Here is a 15,661-nt window from a genome sequence, read left to right as displayed (position 1 = left end):
TAGGGTGAGAGAGGAAGCAATCAGAAAGCATTTATAAAGGAACTCAGAATAAAGGGACATGGATTTCCAAGGCTCAAGAAATTTCTTCTCATTCTAAATAAACATTTACTTTAGTATTTGTAATTTTGTATTATTTTTTCTTAAAGAGAACCTCCCAAATTACATAAGCTTTGAGTCCCACAGAACTGGATCTGCCCTTGATTACAGAAATGCTGCAATAAATATACTGGATACACATGAAAGAGTTTCTCAGGATCATAAGCCTGGGGTATATGCATCTTCAGCTTTACTAGATATTACCAAATTGCTCTTCAAATTGGTTCCAATTTATACACCCCACAACAGGCTTCTAAGAGTTCCCAGAGTTCCATGCCTTTAATGACATCTGATAAAGTCAGACTTTCTAATTTTTACCAATGCTGGGTAAGAAAGAATATCTCGTTGTTTTAGAGATACTGTGTTTGATCCTCTTTTTCTTCCCCTCAAAATTCCATTTCAACTATAATACCACCCCACCCCCCATCATTTTCAATAGCATAGTGAAAAAGAACACTAGCATGGCAACCAGAAGTCCTGGTTCAGATCTCATCATAGCTGTGGATCTTCGGGAAGTCAAACTTCCTTCACAGGGCTGTTGACAGTATTAATAACTGAAGCATCTTGTGAATTTTGGGATAGAGGAATTGGTGTTGTATCCGAGTGAACACCCTCCATCATTTATGAGTTTTAGAGTTAGGGAGTCCCTTGAATTTCATCAACCAACTCTATCTAAATCCCAAAGTAGAAGGCTCAAGATGAATTCCATCTATTTTGTGTACATTTCTTTTAGGTACAGACCTTCGGTGTGCATAAGAATCACCAGCAGAGCTTGCTAAAATGCACATTCCTGGGTCTCCTGCCTAATGATTTTGACTCAGTTTGAGAAAGTGCTTGTTCTGTAGTTGGATTTTATCCTTTCCTGCTTTCTTCCCTTTGCTTTCAGGAGGCGCTTACTTTGAGGCTTGAACTTCGTTTCTTATATTATACTATATTACCACAACAAAACAACCTACAATCCAAGCTGCCTTTCAGGTTTAGAGTGAGGAGGCATCAGTGGGCGGGGGTGGAGCAGGACATCAGGAGTGTAGAAGGAGCCTCTTCCTCAGCTGGCTCTCTTGGGGCTCCAGGCCCTTCCCAGGCAGACTCCACATCACCCAGCCATGTCTCACCCCTTCTGGGCTAGGAGATGTTGACAGTCTCCCCCTCTTTAGAGACAAGGGCTAGAACCAAACTGGAGATAAGCCCAAGCTCCCTTAAACCAACGTTTTCCAACTGTGGTCATGGTGCAGTAGGCTTGCATATTTAGATATTAAAACCATAATTATGATACACAAAATCAACTTAGTAGGTTTTGACCAGCAGAATAGAAAGGAATAAAAAAAATCAGTATCTTGGATAATAACTGCTATTTTGTGAAACTTCTAGGATGCAAGATGTAAATAAATTTCCTACTGTGGATGGGCAAGAAAGAGTTCAAAAACCACTGCCCTGGGCCCTACTATGTGGGCCCAGTGAATTGAAATTAGGCCCTACCTGAGTCTCTTGTCAGCCCTCAAAGAAGGATCTGGTTAGTTCCAGATGTTTGCTGAAAGTTTTACATACTGCAGGTTTTAAAGTTTCCTCTGAAAAATGTAAACAATTTTTATTACTATTATTATGAAAAACAATGTACAAACATGAAAAATAATTTTAGGCAGTGACAAGTGGCATATAAAAGAAAATCTCTCCAACTACCCTGTTTCCATATACCATCCTCAGTGGTAGCTACTATTTATCTTTACATTTTCTAGATATTAAAGTATGTGTTTGTGTGTATACATATATGTATGTATACATATGTACATATGCAATTAAATATAGTTAAAATTTAATTTTAAATTAAATATAATTAAAATGCTACTCTATTATATGGCTGAACTATAGTTAAACTGTTTTCCCTGTTCAATTTTTTCTCATGCAATCTGCATTGAGTATGTTGTACATACACTATACATGCAGAACCTGTGTATCTGCAGGATAAACTCCTAGAAATAAGACCAAAATTTTGTTTTAAAAATACCTTTAATGTCATTATATGTGTCCAGTTACTCTCCTCATCCCTGTTTTGAGATATTGATCTTGCCCACCATGGTTTTACCAATCATGGAAATTTTTATGTATTTAGCCACGACCTTACGGAAATTTTAGAAAATAAATTTCTATAATGTCTTATGACCAAACTGCAGACTGAAGAAAACATACTTACTCCCAGGGTGCCTAAAGTTTTTATCACTCTTTAAAAATTTAAATTTAGCAGAGATTGGACACAGCCTGCCACTAGATGGTTTGCTACAAATTCTGATTTTGTACAATTACTTCTGGAGTTTGATATTTGTTAATTGGCTAGCACATTGGTAAATGTTTGCATTTCCTAAAATGGGGTTGAAAGTAAATTGTAATATCCTCTGCAAACTAGACATTATCATTAAGTTTGGCCTGTTTTTGAACTTTATGTAAATAGAATCATACAGTATGTGTTATTTTGTGTATGGTTTCTCATGGTCAATATTATTTTTGTGCGAATCAACTATGTCACTGCCTATAGCTATAGTTTGTTCATTTTCATTGCCCTATGGTATTCCATTTTATGACAATAACCCAATTTATTTATCCATTCTATTGATAGTTTTTTTTCATTTAGCCTGAGGTTTTATTTGGATTTCCTGAATCATCCATTTCCACATTATAAGGTAAATGCCAGAGTGTATCTTTTATTTTTTACATTGTTTTTTTCATTTTATTTTATTTATTTTTTTATATAGATTTATTTATTTTATTTTTGGCTGCGTTGGGTCTTCATTGCTGCTCACAGGCTTTCTCTAGTTGCGGCGAGTGGGGTCTACTCTTTGTTGCGGTGCACGGGCTTCTCATTGTGGTTGCTTCTCTTGTTGTGGAGCATGGGCTCTAGGCACGCAGGCTTCAGTAGTTGTGGCACGTGGACTCAGTAGTTGTGGCTCTCGGGCTCTAGAGCGCAGGCTCAGTAGTTGTGGTGCACGGGCTTAGTTGCTCTGCAGCATGTGGGGTCTTCCTGGACCAGGGCTCGAATCCATGTCCCCTGCATTGGCAGGCGGATTCTTAACCACTGTGCCACCAGGGAAGCCCCTATTTTGTTTATTTTTAATTGAAGTATAGTTGATTTACAGAATTATATTAGTTTCAGGTGTATAGTATGGTGATTCAGTATTTTTACAGATTATACTCCATTAAATGTTATTACAAGAAAATGTCTATAATTCCCTGTGCTGTACAATATATCCTTGTTGCTTATCTGTTTTATACATAGTAGTTTGTGTCTCTTAATCCCATGCTAATTTGCCCATCCCCAATTTCTTCGCCCCCCCCGTTAACTGCTAGTTTGTTTTCTGTATCTGTGAGTCTGTTTGTTTTACATATACATTTATTTGTAATATTTTTTAGATTCCAGAAAAAAGTGATATCATACTGTATTTGTCTTTCTCTGTCTGACTTATTTCACTAAGCGCAATATTCTCTAGGTCTGTTCACATTGCAAATGGCAGGATTTCATTCTTTTATTATGGCTGAGTAATATTCCATTGTATTGAATATAGATATCACATCATTTTTATCCATTCATCTGTTGATGGCTATTTGGGTTGCTACCATACCTTGGATAGTAAATAGTGCTGTATGAACATGGGGGTGTATGTATCTTTTCAAATTAGTGTTTTCATTTTTTCCAGATATATACCGAGGAGTGGAATTGCTGGATCATATGGTAGTTCTATTTTTAGTTTTTTGAGGAACCTCTGTACTGTTCTCCACAGTGGCTGTACCAATTTACATTCCCACCAACAGTGTACACGGGTTCCCTTTTTTCCACATCTTCGCCAACATTTGCTGTTTGTAGACTTTTTGATAATAGCCATTCTGACAGGTGTGAGCTGATATCTCATTGTTTTGATTTGCATTTCCTCTAATAATTAGTGATGCTGAGTATCTTTTCATGTGCCTGTTAGCCATCTGTATTTCTTCTTTGGAAAAATGTCTACTCAGGTCTTCTGTCCTTTTTTTTTTTTTGATATTGAGTAGTATGAGCTGTTTGTATATTTTGGATATTAACCCCTTGTTGGTTATATCATTTGCAAATACTTTCTCCCACTCCATATGCTGTCTTTTCATTTTGTCAATGATTTCCTTTGCTGTGTAAAAGCTTTTAAGTTTAATTATATCCCATTTATTTATTTTTGCTTTTATTTCTTTTGCCTAAGGAGACAGATCCAAAAAAAAAAAATACTGCTATGATTTATGTCAAATAGTGTTCTGCCTATGTTCTAAGAGTTTTTATAGTTTCAGGTCTTACATTTAGGTCTTTAATCTGTTTTGAGTTTACTTTTGTATATTGTATGAGGTAATGTTCTACTCACATTGTTTTACATGTAGTTGTCCAGTTTTCCCAGCACCACTTGTTGAAGAGACTGTCTTTTCTCTATTGTATATTCTTGCCTCTTCTGTTGTAGATTAATTGACCACAGGTGTGTGGGTTTATTTCTGGGCTCTCTATTCTGTTCCACTATGTGTCTGTTTTTGTGCCAGTACCATGGTGTTTTGATTACTGTAGCTTTGTAGTATACTCTGAAATCTGGGAGGGTGGATACCTCCAGCTTTGTTATATTTTCTCAAAACTGCTTCGGCAATTTGGGGTCTTTTGTGGTTCCATATGAATTTGATAGATTTTTGAGTTGTTTCCAGTTTGGGGTAACGCTGCTGACAATACTGGAACAGTGTTCCAGTATAAGTAACACTGCTATGAATATTAATGTACATAACTTACTGTACATATGTATGTAGTTAAGCTGGGAATAAAATCTAGGAATAAAATTGCTGTATCATAGAATATACAAACTTCAGCTTTAGTAAAGAGGGCCACATTTTTTCTAAAGTATTATTAGGCATATATGAGACTTCCTGTTGCTTCACATTCTTGTCAACAATTAGTCTCATCAGTCTTTTAAATTTAGCTATATTGGTGGAGGTATAGTTGTATCTCATTGCAGTTTTAATTCACATTTCCCTGATTATTCTTTTTGAGCATCTTTTCAATGTCAACTTTTATTGGGTTTTCTTCTCTGGTGAACTAAGTTTTTTGTCCATTCTGAGAAGTCTTTTTTTTTCTAATTGATTTTCTTATTAACCTATACAAGTTCTTATGTGTAGATTTTAGATATGAGTGCTTCTCAGTTACATGCATTGCAAATATCTTCACCCACTCTCTGGGTTGCCTTTATAATGCTGTATTGTTGAAAAATGGCTGAATGGCAGCAAGACTTGACATTATTTGATCCTTTGCTTTGGAAATAGTGTGCAGTTCTTGAAGAAAATGATTAAGGCCCTCAAAATTACCCTTTTGATTTCTTTTAGCAATGTAAGACCAGCATCTTTTATCATTTCTCCTGTCATTTTCTTTAAAAATGGATTTTTTTCTATTTAAATGTTTATTTTATTTTTGATTGCATGGTTAATGGGCTTCTCTAAAATTTCTGTGTGGTCTTCAGGGAACAATTTTAAAGCTTGGAATTTCACTGTACATTGTTTGAAGCTGATTCTGGCTCTTCACAAATATTTTTTGATATTTAACCTCTAAAATTTCACACCAGAAAACAAGATAACTCAGAAAAGAAAAATCACATATAGCAGACAGTAAAATCTGAGCTGATCCTCATGTATTCATATTTTCTTTTGGATCACACAGAACTTCAAAGATTGAGATTAGCTTTTCAAAATTTGTCTTTGACACACAGCTTCATACTGAGCACTCCATCTTGTCTAGGGAAGTCTTTTTACTATTATACATACCTACATTTTGCAGCATTTTCCACTGATGAGGTGAGACTGAAAAGAATGGGCAATTTTTTCCCCAAAGTTCCCAAAAATGTTACACATAAAGAAGAAATGTTCACAAATGTTCAGATATTTTTTTCAGGGAGGAATACTATATCACAAACACAGTTTTAGTTTATAACTGCAAATAAAAAGCAGATTGGCTTTTGGCCAGTTTTATTATTGTTTTAAATTGTCTACAGTTGTGTTATTGGTATGCCACTGCTGTTGAGCATGATCTTTTCTGTAGACTTCTGGCAAATACTTTTTCATTTAAGGAAGTTTCCTCCTGCTCCTGAGGGATTACCTCCCCGCCCCCCACCCCCACCCCCCGCCATGTAAGGTCAGATACAGACACATAATGTTATGAATAATGAGAGAGATATTAGGGGGAAAAAAGCCTCTGCTTAAAAATATGCAAAGTCAAAACAACATAATTTTCCCCTATGACAAAGAATCTGAAAGAGAGGTTTTCCTGGAATCCACACAACTGTCAATGCTCACTATTGGTCTAAAACTAATAAACAATTAGGTAAGCACTTAAAGACACAAAAAGAGATCATTATTTCTGGTTTTTCAAGCAGGAAAAGAATGATTGATGACTGTAAACTATTTTGAACTTTCTATAGAAGAAGTTTGTGAGAGGTATATTAGAATAAGGATGGCAAGCTGATTCTACCACAAGAATGGTAGTGCCTAAAAATTCAGGGACCTGAAGATTTCCTTTAATAGATTTCTTCCTTTAGCAGAGCTTCCTTGAGTTCCATCAATCCCTGTGAACAGCAGTAAGGAAGAATGTCTGACAATCTGACTTGCCCTGAAAACTGATTTATCTTCTTTTCGGGATTTACTTTCAGAATCTTATACATTGACAGATATAAAAATGTAAGATTCTAAGTTTCATTTAATATTGCTTAATATTAGACTAAGCAATTTGACATTCCTTACTAGTATATGATATATATCATAAAGGAGTATGATATATATGTGTATATATAAATGTACCTACACATATGTGTATATATACATGCATACATATGAATCATAAATTATACTAAAAAGTTGTAAATTCAACCCCTGGTTTTATAATATTTTAATATTTATCCATTTGGATGGAGCCCAGAAAAATTATATATATAGTTTGGTGTAAGTTTCCTAGTGACTGGTTGTAGTAGCCAGCCTCTAAGATGACCCCAATGATCCTTGCCTCCTGGTATTCACACCCCTTGTATAGTGCTCTCCTCATCGGTCACATAGTAGTCGTCCATTTAACAAAAAGAGTACAGTGGATGTGTTGGTGTGTGATTTCTGAGGATAAGTCATAAAAGACCTTGCCCTTCCGTCTTCTCCTCTTGGATCCGTTGCTCTGGGGGATGCTAGGTACCATGTCATAAAGATACTGAACTAGCTCTATGAAGATGCCCACATGGTGAGGAACTGAGGCATCCTGTCAGTGCTGACCAGCACCACTGTAGTGCTGAGGGTTCTCTAGAGCAAAAGATCCAATAGGAAGCTACATGGGTTATTTGGTTAGTTGGTGATTGACTGATTGGTATTAGTTCACATAATTATGAAGGCTGAGAAGTCCCACCATCTGCTCTCTGCAAGATGGATACCCAGGAAGGCTCATGGTATAGTTCAAAGGCCTAAAAGCCAGAGAGCCTATGGTGTAGATTCCAGTCCAAGTCTGAAGGTCTGAGAACCAGGAGTGCAGAGGGCAGAAGATCGATGTTCCAGATCAGTCAGGCAGAGACAGAATTCAACCTTCCTCTCCTTTTTTGTTCTATTCAAGCTCCCAGTGGGTTGGATGATGCCCACCCACATTGGGGAGGGCCATCTGCTTTTCTCAGTGTACCAATTTAAATGCTAATCTCTTTTGGAAACCCCCTTGTAGAAGTAATGAAACACCCTCACAGAAATACTAAACTACTACTCAGAAATAACATTTAACCAGCTTTCTGGGCATCCCTTGGCCCAGTCAAGTTGATAAAATTAACCATTACAACCACCTTGCCAGCCATGCGAGTCATCTTGGAATTAGCTCTTCTAGTTTGGTTGAGCCTTCAGATTGCTGCAGACCCAAATGACATCTTGACTGCAACCTCGTGAGAAACCCTGAACCAGAATTACCAAGCTAAGCCATTCCTAAACATCTCACCCACAGAAACCGACAGAATAATAAATATTTACTGTTTAATGCCTACATTTTAGATAACTAATACACTGGTCAAATGTATCTCTTTCGCTTGATATAGAACATTGGTCCTCACTCCTTTTTTCCCTCTGAACCTCCAGGATAAAACACACTCTCATTAGTAACACTGGCTCATGTTGGTAGTGATTCATTGGTAGAAGGGGTGGTGGGCAGGAAGGTAAATCAGAATTTCTTGAGTTTTCTCCTTGAAATGTAAATCAGAATTCCTTAAGATTCAGATACACTTCCTTGGGAGATATAACCATTTTCCTCCTCATCCTCTGAGAATCAGTGGTAGAACATTAACATATAGCTGAAATACATAAGGCCTTTTCCTTAAAATCCACTTTTGCTATAGATCTTTTCTGATGGTGTCAGTACATCCAGTGCAGGGCTTGCCTTTAAAATTGGACTTACTTGAGGAAAAAAAAAAAAAAAAGGCTTCTATCCCTTTCAAGAGAAGAAAAAAAAATAGACCTGTTACACAGTTATATTGGAAGAGAAGGTATCAAGAGAAATGCTATGTTTGCACAAATGCACTGCTGCTTGCTCATTGCATCTTCCTGTCCAATAGCTTAAGGTCTACATTTTAGGGAAATACAGAAAAAAAAAAAACTTTAATTTACTTTGTGAGGACTCTCTGAGTATTTGAATTATTATGCCCTCAAGTATACATATGTATTTTTCCCATTTTTATTTTTTCTTCCAGTTTTATTGAGATGTAATTGACATACAGCACTGTATAAGTTTAAGGTGTACAGCATAATGATTTGACTTACGTAACATCATGAAATGATTACCACAATAGGCTTAGTGTACATCCATCATCTCATATAGATACAACATTAAAGAAATAGAAAACTGTATTTCCTTGTGATAAGAACTCTTAGAATTTACTCTCTTAACATCTTTCATATATAGCCCACAGCAGTGTTAATTATCTTTATCATGTTGTACATTATCTCCCTAGTACTTATTTATCTTATAACTGGAAGTTTGTATCTTTTGATTACCTTCATCTGAATCCCCTTCCCTGACCCCTTGCCTCTGGTAGCCACAAATCTGATCTCCTTTTCTATGAGTTTGGTTGGTTGGCTGGTTGGTTTTGAAGTATAATTGACCTATAGCACTATGAGAATTCCTGCTGTACAATACAGTCATTCAGTATTTCTATACATTTCAAAATGATCACCATGATAAGTCTAGTTGTCATGTGTCACCAAAGATACTAAATAATTATTGACTATATTCTCCACACTGCACATTTCATACCTGTGACTCATTTACTTTGTAACAATGTTGGTACCTCTTAATCTCCCTCACCTATTCCTCTGTTCCCCTCATGCCCTCTCTGGCAACCACCTGTTTGTTCTCTGTATGTAGTACTCTATTTCTGTTTAGTTATGTTTATTCATTTGTTTGGTTTTTTAGATTTCACATATAAGTGAAATCACATGGTATTTGTCCATCTCTGTCTGACTTATTTCACTTAGCATAATACCCTTCATGTCCAAACATATTGTCGCAAATGGCAAGATTTCATTCTTTTTTATGGCTGAGTAATATTCCATTGCATATCTATACCATTTTCTTTATCCATTCATTTGTTGATGGATACTTAGGCTGCTTCCTAAATAATGCTGCAATGAACATAGGGGTGCATATATCTTTTTGAATTAGTGTTTTTGTTTTCTTTGCAAAAATACCCAGAATTGGAATTGCTGAATTGAATGGTAGTTTTATTTTTTGGAAGTGTTTTCTCCTCTGCAATTTTTTGTTACAGTTTGAGAAGGATAGGTGTTAATTCTTCTCTAAATGTTTGCTAGAATTCACCTGTGAAGCCATCTGGTCCCGGACTTTTGTTTGTTGGGAGTTTTTATTACTGATTCAATTTAATTACTGGTAATTGGTTTGTTCATATTTTCCCTTTCTTCCTGATTCAGTCTTGGGAGATTGTATATTTCTAGAAATTTGTCCATTTCTTCTAGGTTGTCCATTTTATTGGCATATAATTGTTCACAGTAATCTCTTATGATACTTTGTATTTCTGTGGTTTCAGTTGTAACTTCTCTTTCATTTCTGATTTTATTTATTTGGACCCTCTTTTTTTTCTTGATGAGTCTGGCCAAAGGTTTACCAATTTGTCTGTTTCTTCAAAGAACCAGATCTTAGTTTCACTGATCTTTTCTATTGCTTTTTTAGCCTCTATTTAATTTATTTCTGCTCTGACCTTTATGATTTATTTCCTTTTACTAACTTTGGGTTTTGTTCTTTTTTTTTCTAGTTCCTTTAGGTGTAAGGCTGTTTGAGATTTTTCTTGTTTCCTGAGGTAGGTTTGTATCACTATAAACTTCCCTCTTAGACCTGCTTTTACTGCATCACATAGATTTTGAATCACTGTGTTTTCATTTTCATTTGTCTCCAGGTATTTTTTGGTTTCCTCTTTGATTTCTTCATTGACTCATTGGTTGTTTACATATGGGCTTTATTATCCATTATCAAATTTGCATTATCTCTCTCATTTATGACTGGGAACTGTGTTTTCCAGAATCCTGTTCTATGTATGGTTCCAGATTAGAATTCCAATGAGAGGAACTCATGAGATTTGGGGGGGTAGGAGGTGGGTCAAATGGGTGAAGGTGGTCATAAGGTACAAACTTTCAGTTATAAGATAAGATCTGGAGATGAAATGTACCCCATGGTGACTATAATTAAAAATGCTGTATTGTATATTTGAAAGTTGCTAAGAAAGTAGATCTTAAAAGTTCTCTTGCATTCCTATATACTAATGATGAAAAATCTGAAAGTGAAATTAAGAAAACACTCCCATTTACCATTACAACAAAAAGAATAAAATATCTAGGAATAAACCTACCTAAGGAGACAGAAGACCTGTATGCAGAAAATTATAAGACACTGATGAAAGAAATTAAAGATGATACAAATAGATGGAGAGATATACCATGTTCTTGGATTGGAAGAATCAACGTTGTGAAAATGACTATACTACCCAAAGCAATCTACAGATTCAATGCAATCCCTATCAAACTACCACTGGCATTTTTCACAGAACTAGAACAAAAAATCTTAAAATTTGTATTGAGACACAAAAGACCCCGAATAGCCAAAGCAATCTTGAGAACGAAAAATGGAGCTGGGGGAATCAGGCTCCCTGACTTCAGACTATACTACAAAGCTACAGTAATCAAGACAGTATGGTTCTGGCACAAAAACAGAAATATAGATCAATGGAACAGGATAGAAAGCCCACAGATAAACCCACGCACATATGGTCACCTTATCTTTGATAAAGGGGGCAAGCATATACAGTGGAGAAAAGACAGCCTCTTCAATAAGTGGTGCTGGGAAAACTGGACAGCTACATATAAAAGTATGAAATTAGAACACTCCCTGACACCATACACAAAAATAAACTCAAAATGGATTAAAGACCTAAATGTAAGGCCAGACACTATCAAACTCTTAGAGGAAAACATAGGCAGAACACTCTATGACATAAATCACAGCAAGATCCTTTTTGACCCAGCTCCTAGAGAAATGGAAATAAAAACAAAAATAAACAAATGGGACCTAATGAAACTTAAAAGCTTTTGCACAGCAAAGGAAACCATAAACAAGACCAAAAGACAACCCTCAGAATGGGAGAAAATATTTGCAAATGAAGCAACTGACAAAGGATTAATCTCCACAATTTACAAGCAGCTCATGCAGCTCAGCAACAAAAAAACAAACAACCCAATCCAAAAATGGGCAGAAGACCAAAATAGACCTAATAGACCTAAATATCTTCTTCTCCAAAGAAGATATACAGATTGCCAACAAACACATGAAAGAATGCTCAACATCATTAATCATTAGAGAAATGCAAATCAAAACTACAATGAGATATCATCTCACACCGGTCAGAATGGCCATCATCAAAAAATCTAGAAACAATAAATGCTGGAGAGGGCGTGGAGAAAAGGGAACACTCTTGCACTGTTGGTGGGAATGTAAATTGATACAGCCACTATGGAGAACAGTATGGAGGTTCCTTAAAAACTAAAAATAGAACTACCATACAACCCAGCAATCTCACTACTGGGCATATACCCTGAGAAAACCATAATTCAAAAAGAGGCATGTACCAAAATGTTCATTGCAGCTCTATTTACAATAGCCAGGACATGGAAACAACCTAAGTGTCCATCATCGGATGAATGGATAAAGAAGATGTGGCACATATATACAATGGAATATTACTCAGCCATAAAAAGAAACGAAATGGAGGTATTTGTAGTGAGGTGGATGGACCTAGAGTCTGTCATACAGAGTGAACTAAGTCAGAAAGAGAAAAACAAATACAGTATGCTAACACATATATATGGAATCTAAGGGAAAAAAAAAGTCATGAAGAACCTAGTGGCAAGACGGGAATAAAGACACAGACCTACTAGAGAATGGACTTGAGGATGTGGGGAGGGGGAAGGGTAAGCTGTGACAAAGTGAGAGAGTGGCATGGACATATATACACTACCAAACGTAAAATAGATAGCTAGTTGGAAGCAACCGCATAGCACAGGGAGATCAGCTCGGTGCTTTGTGACCACCTAGAGGGGTGGGATAGGGAGGGTGGGAGGGAGGGAGATGCAAGAGGGAAGAGATATGGGAACATATGTATATGTATAGCTGATTCACTTTGTTATAAAGCAGAAACTAACACACCATTGTAAAGCAATTATACTCCAATAAAGATGTTAAAAAAAAAAAAAGTTTTCTTCATAAGAAACAAAATTTGCAACAATGTGTGGTGATGGATGCTAACTAAACTTATTGTGGTAAGTAATCATTTTGTAATATATACATATATCAAATCATTATGTTGTACACCTAAAAATAATACACTGTTATGTATCAATTGTACTTCAGTAAAAAAAAATAAGAAAACAAAGCCAATTTAATCCATAATGTAGCTAAAATGTACTACACTGGCAATAGAAAATATTCTTAAAAACCAAAACAAAATAGAAATCCAAGTTAAAATTTGCTCTTTAGGAAACCAGCAGAACCTCAGAGGACTGCTCATTATATATACTTCTCCCACCTGAAGTAGAAAGAGAAAATGAATTGCAATAAATGAATTTTCATTCCACCCAGAGGCTGGAAGCTGAAAGCAACATAATCTGAGTCTGAGAGCAGTCTTGTTCTCACTTGTTTATTTATTGAGAATTTAGGGAAGGGAGACTTTGTAAAGACAGTAAAAGATTTTTTTCTGGACAGCCTCCTATAGAAAAGCCAATGCTCTCTAAAAGAGCCTACTAGTAGAATGTTAATATGACATTGAGCTACTAATAAATATAGCCCAGGAAGAGTCAGTTTTATAGTCCCTACCAGAGTGCTATCCTAAACTCACCCTGTTCCCCTTTGGAAAGTCACTATTGACATAGATTAATAAGTAGATTCACAGAGAGAAAATAAAATGTTTCATAATAACAATGTTAATACCAATAATTACCATTCACCACGCTAAAGGTTCACCACGCTAAAGGCTTTAGATTTATTATCTCATTTAATCCTCTCAACAACTCTAATCATCTACTATTTTAAAAATATGATGTGCCAGGCACTCTTGTAAGTGCTGGGGATACAACAGTGAACAAACTAGACAAACTAGTTTAGGCAGGCGGATTCTTAACCACTGCACCACCAGAGAAGTCCCTGTTTATTTGTTTTGGCAATGCTTTAAACTATAAATGACCATTCTTGGCTTTCAGGAATTACATAAACAGGCTTGGGCTAGATTTAGCCTGCTGGCCGTAGTTTTCCAACCCTTGCAAAGGAAGGAGATATGGAAATATGGGGGTTAGAGGAACAAATTAAAAACTACCATGAGGAAGAAACAAGCCCAGTCCAGAATTTAGAAGATTCTATAGGACAAATGAACTAGTTTATTCAACAATTAAAAATGGTGAGGGGACCTTTCCCCTTTGGTAACCATAAATTTGTTTTCTATGTCTGTGAGTCTGCTTCTGTTTTGTATATAAATTCATTTGTATCATTAAAAAAAAAAATGGTGAGGGGAAATTATAGATTTAAGATTTAAGAAAAATGAAGAGATATATGACCCAAATGCAATGTGTAGGTCCTTATTTGGATCCTGATTTAAACAAATCAGTTGGAAAAAGACCATATATCTATATCTATATCTATAGATGATATGGAGAGGGAGAGAGACAGAGACAGAGAGAGAGAGACAGAGAGAGAGAGAAATTTCAACAGGCACAGGGTATTATTTTCTGAAAGTGTTTGTGTAAGATTGGTATTATTTATTCTTTAAATGTTTAATAGAATTCACTAGTGTAGCCATGTAGGCCTAGAGCTCGTCTCATGAGTAGGTTTTAAAGTACAAATTTAGTATGCTTAATAAATATTTCTTTTTTGTGTCAGTTTTTTAAGTTGCATTTTTAAAAGAAATTTGTCTCTCCAGTTTTGGAGGCAGCAGGCTGCCTTGTGACTTCAATTCTTTGATGGATCTAAGAAGAGTTGTTTTCAGTTTTTTCAGCTTTTTACCTTGTTGTGAGGACAGGAGTGATGACTTCGAAGACCTGACATGCTGGATTGGAAACCAGGAGGGAAAGATCTAAAAGAGAGGAAAAATTGATGCAGGAAAGAGAGAAGAGAAAGAAGAGAATGCCTGCAGTGCTGTGTTTGAGCAGGAGAGAGGGGCTGGGACGGACTGTACCAGTGGAGGGCTAGGCTTAGCTAAGAATGTTATGAGTAGTGTATCTGCATCAACAGGAGAAGGTAGAGTACATGGGCACACACGCAGGTTGGTGGGTATATGTGGTCATGGAAGGTTCTGGAAGTCCTCTTTAATTTGCTTCTACTTCATGAGGAAATAGGAGGCAAGGTCTTCTGCTGGGGGGCGGGGAGAGGGAGAGAAAGAAAGAGATATGAAGTAGTATCAGAGTTCTGAAAAGAGATAAAAGACTATGAAATAACCATTTAGGAAAGTGGGTGGACTGGAGAAAGATGGTTTGATGGCCAGAGAGAATGAGGGCCCACTTGAGAACCTCAGTCAAAATTTTGAAGTGATGCCCCTAGTCTCAGGAAACAATATGATAAGTCCATTATAATAAAAACTGCTAGTATGGGGCTTCCCTGGTGGCGCAGTGGTTGAGAATCTGCCTGCCAATGCAGGGGACACGGGTTCGAGCCCTGGTCTGGGAGGATCCCACATGCCGCGGAGCAACTAGGCCCGTGAGCCACAATTGCTGAGCCTGCGCACCTGGAGCCTGTGCTCCGCAACAAGAGAGGCCACGATAGTGAGAGGCCCGCGCACCGCGATGAAGAGTGGCCCCCGCTTGCCGCAACTACAGAAAGCCCTTGCACAGAAACGAAGACCCAACACAGCCAAAAATAAATAAATTGATTGATTAAAAAAAAAAACTGCTAGTATGTCTCAATGTCCATTTTCCTTTTTTTGATAACAGAAACACAGAATTACATCTGGGTACATGGCTCCCCATAATAAAGGCATTTCCTAGCTTC

This window comes from Balaenoptera ricei, chromosome 8 (assembly GCF_028023285.1).
Source record: "Balaenoptera ricei isolate mBalRic1 chromosome 8, mBalRic1.hap2, whole genome shotgun sequence".
Classification (NCBI taxonomy): domain Eukaryota; kingdom Metazoa; phylum Chordata; class Mammalia; order Artiodactyla; family Balaenopteridae; genus Balaenoptera; species Balaenoptera ricei.
This window is presented reverse-complemented; position numbering follows the sequence as displayed.